This window comes from Camelina sativa, chromosome 10, assembly GCF_030686135.1.
Source record: "Camelina sativa cultivar CO46 ecotype springtype chromosome 10, ASM3068613v1".
In the NCBI taxonomy this organism is placed as follows: domain Eukaryota; kingdom Viridiplantae; phylum Streptophyta; class Magnoliopsida; order Brassicales; family Brassicaceae; genus Camelina; species Camelina sativa.
In genome coordinates, this window is record NC_141889.1 from 8,443,360 (window position 1) to 8,449,359 (window position 6,000).

General features: G+C 34.9%; 2 pseudogenes; both read right to left on the minus strand.

Moving 5' to 3' along the window:
- Window positions 1–330: 330 nt before the first annotated feature.
- Window positions 331–1,486, minus strand: LOC109126994 (putative F-box protein At4g22170 pseudogene; annotated as a pseudogene).
- A 790-nt stretch (window positions 1,487–2,276) lies between these two features.
- Window positions 2,277–5,375, minus strand: LOC109126968 (putative F-box protein At4g22170; annotated as a pseudogene).
- Between the last annotated feature and the right edge of the window lie 625 nt (window positions 5,376–6,000).

The window sequence follows — 6,000 nt, forward strand, 5'->3', positions numbered from 1 at the left end:
TTCTCAGAAAATGGCAATGGGCCAATGGCATGTCTAACTGTAGCTCATCAGATCCATTTATAGCAAAAGTCAAATTTAACTTTCAAAAGAACTAGTTAACTTTATCCAATAATTCCACAGCAAAATTCTCACTTAAGCAAATCATTCTTCTACACATATTGCTAGTTTGATTAGTAATTTTATCCTTTGTATATATCTTTGTTTCTAAAAGACTAGCATGTGATCATCATCAACTAGTTAGAATAAAATGACAAAATTGATTGAAACCAAAAAAATAAAAAAACCATATTGCATTAAAAAAAAAAACATAGTTGAGATTTGAGAACAACATCATGTAAGCATGAAACGAGGTACGAACCATTGAGCGCTAGAGAATTGAAAGGAAGAAATATCAAACGTGTGCAGCGGCTCTGTCTTCTGTGTCTCAAGATTGAAGGTAAACATATGATTTCTGACATAGAATAATGGATCACTGAAATAGATTGTACTCCTAACGAATCCATCAGTGCCATTGGCGAGCACAGTGATGCCTTGATCCAAAAGAATCGACTCATCTCCCAGAGAATGGATCTGCCGTTGCTTTTTCTTCGGGAGGTCTCATGAATAAATCTCGAAAACCCTGAGGGACCAGGTCCTAGAACTCTCGACCCACATTCGTTCTACCTTGAGGACTTTTCCTGTCAATGTGACTACAAGTGTTGTGACATTACTGTGCCATTTGTTATTCGTTTGTCTCTTTAGCTCCCAAGGCCATTTGTCCACATAAACCATCCACTCAAAGGTTTGTTGTGGAACCTCTCCAGAAAAATCAAAGATTTTGAATTGATCATGAAAGTTAAGGAAGTAAAGCTTGTGATCCCTGTAAACCATGTTGAAACAAAATGAAGTTTCCGGGATCTTATTCCACGAGGTATCTCCTTTCTTGGAATAAACCACACACCAAAATCCAAATCCCCATATGACTAGGTAATCTTTGGTTTTCTCGTCAATCCATAACACAAGGGATCGTACAGACTTAATCCTACCATTGTATGTATCTTTTTGGTGCCTTGTAGTGTTTAACTCATAATCTTTTCACAATAACTTCACGGGAGGTAGATTGATCCTCTCGTTGGTTCACAATGTTGAGTTTATTCAGAGGATCCTTCATTAGGAGCCAGCTTCCATAGGTTGCCTTACAAACGCTTTTTGCAAACTCAACACCAAGATCTTGCGTTTTGTAAAGCTTGTCTTTTTCATCGGGATTGTACAACATACATGAATAGTGGCTGTCATTGTTGGTGTTGTCTTCAGGGAAGAGAATCGACCAATGGATCTGGTTTTTGGGCACGGAGTGTCTTGAAGCAGAGTACCAAGACGAACAGACCGATCTTGATCGTTGGAAATTAGCGACGCTGAGACGTTCAAACACCGAAATCAAGAGATGTAGAGGAAGCTCTGACCAGGAATGAGACGTATGAGAATTAGGGTTATGTTTCTTCTCCATGAAAAAATGGACAAACAGAGGAAATCTCTTATAAACTCGTTTTTGCTGTCAAATATGGGCTTCTTTCTTCGGCCCACTCTACAGTTATCCGTATGCATTTAGCTTGTTCAGTTAAGAAAGAAACATCAAGTAAACGTACTTGCCAAGAATGTGTAGAGCCATTCGTCGTGAGGTAGATTTGTGCATCCTCTTCTCTTCGAGGTCGTATGATTATTTGTTTGTCGTTTTAAAGAATCCATATGGCTTGAATCCTTGTGAAAAGAATATAATATCTACCACAAAAGGATGATGATCAGTAGAGACACATGGATTTGGGTTGGTTATGAATAATAACTAGTTGTTATTTTACACTTTTTGCAAACTAAAAATGTTAAGACTCTACCGAAACATATATAATGGCCTTTGGTTTAATAGAAAATGCTTTTCTTTGAATATTCTGCGAGGCATTGGATTCCAATGACCAATCTCCGAAATGTGTGAAGCTCTAGTAAATCAAGCCGACACAAAGGTGGTGAGGACTTTGATGCTCACTAAGCATGTGTGCTGCAAAATGATCTCGGATTTTTTATTGTTGCATCTTTGCGCTATGTTCTTAATTAAGGTTCACTTTCTCGGCTTGTAGACACTTGGCCCTTTACAGTTACATGCTATGTGGTGTGGATATATGCTTGTGTTGACAGCTAGCTATTGAGAAAATATCATCACTGTAGGGCAATGTCTACTTAAGTTGTTCATATATAGCTAGACTAGCACACATGATCATCACTAGGGTAGTAATATTATCCTTCGATCGTATTCATCACTTTTAACCCAAACAAAAACAAGCACACATGATCATCACTAGGGTAAAATAACATATTGAATTAAAAAAACATGCATGGTCGAGATCAACATTTTAATGCATGCAGCTTGGTATGAACCACTCAGATCTATAAGATCCATATGGAAAAGAAGAACGATCGCATGTGTGCAGTGTCTCAGTTTTCTGTGTCTCGAGATTGAAGATAAACATATCCTTTGTGTGACTTCCATCACAACCACTGAAATAGATGGAATTTCTAATGAATCCATTAGTGTCATTGGCGAGCACAGTGATGCCTTTATCCAAAAGCATTGACTCCTCCCCTAGAGAATGAATCCGCCGTTCTGTTTCCTTCATGAAGTTTGATGAATAAATCTCAAAAACCCGGAAGGAGGTGGTTCTAGTACTGTCTCTCCACATTTCTTCAACCTTGAGGACTTTCCCTGTTACCGTGACTACAAGGTATGTGGCAAGAATTTCCCATTGATCATCACTTGGTGGAGAAAAGTGATTTATTTTTTCCGGTTTAAAAATACACTGAAAGGTTTCTTGAGGAATCCCTCCAGAAAAATCGAAGATTTTGAAACTCTCAGTCTTGCTTAGGAAATAAAGCTTGTGATCCTTGTAAACCATTTTGAAGCAATCTGAAGTTTGTGGGATTTGATTCCACGAGGTATCTCCTGTCTTGGAATAAAATACACACCAACCCATAAGTCCCCAAACAACTACATAATCTTTGGTTTTCTGGTCAATCCAAAACACAGCGGATCGCATGTTCCTAGCAAGGCCCCGTTTATACCTACGAATGTCCATTTCTCTTTTGTTATGTAGCTCATACTCGTCCCACAATAAATCCGCAGGAGGTAGATTGATCTCTCGTGGGAGAATAGGTTCAAAATATAGAGATCACACCATCCATCTGACATAATGAGCCAACTTCCATGTGTCGTTTTTATGATTTGGATCAGACAGGTGGGCTTTTTCAAAGAGTTGGGCCAGTAGCGGTAGCACAAGCCCAACTTGGTCTGCTAAGAAGATTGCCCAGGAGACATACGACAATGACACTATCGTGTTGGTCGATATCACGCTTGGTGTGTGTATCGTACGGTTTTGTCTTGTATCATCCCTACAAGGCGGCGGTTTGGTGCAGAGGAACAAAGTAGAGAAGCCTTGCCACTACAAGAAAAACTGGTCATAGCCACAAATCAGCCACATTTTTTTTGTAGCCATAGCATATTAGCCACAAACCAGACACAAAATAATGTTGTGGCTTATTCGTAGCTAAGTCATAGCAAATTTGTGTCTAATTAGCCACAAACAATAGTTTATAGCTAGTTGCGACTAATTAGCTACAAATTAGCAAGAGAATAATATGTGGCTATTTAGCTACGGTCAAAGCCATAAATTTATCATAGCTAATTTGATACAATTGTATTTCTTGTTCGTTGTAGTTTATTTGTGATTACTTTATTTGTTTGACAAACTATTTGTGATTACTATGTGGCTTTTTTTTTACTCTATGAAATCCTAAAAATACAACCACTAGATTTAAACTTTTAAACATATAAACATATATAAATAAATAAATCCAACACTAATAACAAAACTAAATTTTCCAAATCTAAATGTTTAATATGTAAATAAATCATATTTAGATAAACATGTAAAAATTTATACTATGTAATATTTAAATATTATATATATATATATATACCAAATATATATCAAGATCTATCACTAATTACAATACAAGATCAAAATAATAATTTTCTAACTTTTATATTCTAAATTAAAGAATATATGAATTTCTAAACACAAAAATATGATTTATTTTAAAAAAGAATCTGTAATAGCTACAGATAGCCACAAATTTGTTCGTAGCTAACTGAGAAAAAAAAATATGTTCCCATTTAGATTTTGGTGAAACAAATTAATTGATATAGCCACATAGACCCACAAAATATTGAGTGGCTACACAAATATGAAAACCCTAGATTTCCTTATATTTCATTTGCCTCTCTCTAGATTAGGTAAATATATCTGGCCTTCTTTATATGCCACAAAATATGAAGCATTGTTACAAAATATTTTGTGGCTTTAGCCAGATTTTCTTGTAGTGATTTTGGCGTTACATTAAGAGGAGGTTAGAGAGAGAGAAACACGAGAATTGGTGAGAGAGACTTTTGTCTTCTTCATTGTTCTTATTCTTTTTTGGGTCTGATTCTTTGTAAGGTGAGAGACGTGAGCTTGGGGGTGAGTTTGTTCAAGTTGTAATTGCTACTCTGATACTCCTTGTGAACCGGTTTCAGGTTCACCGAGACGTACCTGGATCACTTTGATCCTGGGAACTTGTATTTCCTCGTGTTCCTTTTACTTTCCTGCACAACAAACTTCAAACCTGCAAAACGTAAAACAGAGCACAAGGAAAACACAAACCTGTTAGTCTTTACGGTTAAACACTCAAAGAAAATCCTAACACCATGAGTTCCCCAACAACAACTCTTTGCAAATTCCACACCAAGATCTTGCCTTTTGTAAAGTTTGTCTTTTTCGTCCGGATTGAACAACGTGCATGGATTTGTCTTCTTGTCTCTAGGGTAGATGATCAGCCAATGGATGTGATTTTTGGCCACAACTTGTCTCGAAGCAGAGAACCAAGGCCGACAGACGGATTTAGCTCGTTGGAAATCAGCAAAGCCGAGGCGTTCCAACACTGAAATCAAGAGATCTTGAGGAAGACCCGACCAGGAATTTGGTGTATCTTCTCTGAGACGCTTATCAGAACTAGGGTTCTGCCCTTTCTCCATTTTATGGCAAATTGAGAGAGAGAAGGAGAGAGAGAAGGAGAGAGAGACGATTAAAATGTTTTGTCTTGCGGTAGAACGGCAGAAGGTGACGTCTGATGCCAATCCTAAACCTAAAATTTATATAAATTTTCCGTGAGAACCACGGTAGTTAGGTGAATATTTTTGTTCCTGTAGTTTAGAAAACTAACAATCATTATCTATTAATATTTTAATGTGAGGAGAACTTTACCAAAATTTGCATAATGAATCAAACTGAATATAGCATATACAATAAATAATAAATAAGAAAAACTAAATCATTTAATATAATATTCTACCAGAAATTTTTGTTAAATATCTAACTAAAAATATATAATTAAAATTAAAATAAGGATATATAAGAGATTTCTATATGAAACTTAAAAAACGAGATTATTATTTTATATAAGAAAACATATTTGATATAAAAATATAAAATGCATATATTTATATATATATATAGCAAAATTAAAATTATTTTAATATATAAAAATTAAAATTATACTAGAACTTATTATTATTGTTATTATTAAAATATTTACCATTAATTTTGTTAATTTCCTAATATGTGAAATATTTATTACTATCATTATTTGGATATGAATAGGAACCGAAAATTTGAAAACAATAGTAATGATTTATTATTAAAGTTCTTTTTTTTCTCATCAAAATATATATTAATTAATGTGAGCATCCACATACAATTGTTCACAAAGCCATACAGGTGGATTACAATGATCAGAGTAAAAACAGAACTTTGTAAACTTATTATTAAATTGCTTATAAGATAACCTTACAACTAAAACACAAGGAAGTTACTATTTTTATGGAACAAATCTTTCATATTAATTATCATAATTAATAACCGATTTATATGGTAATTTTTC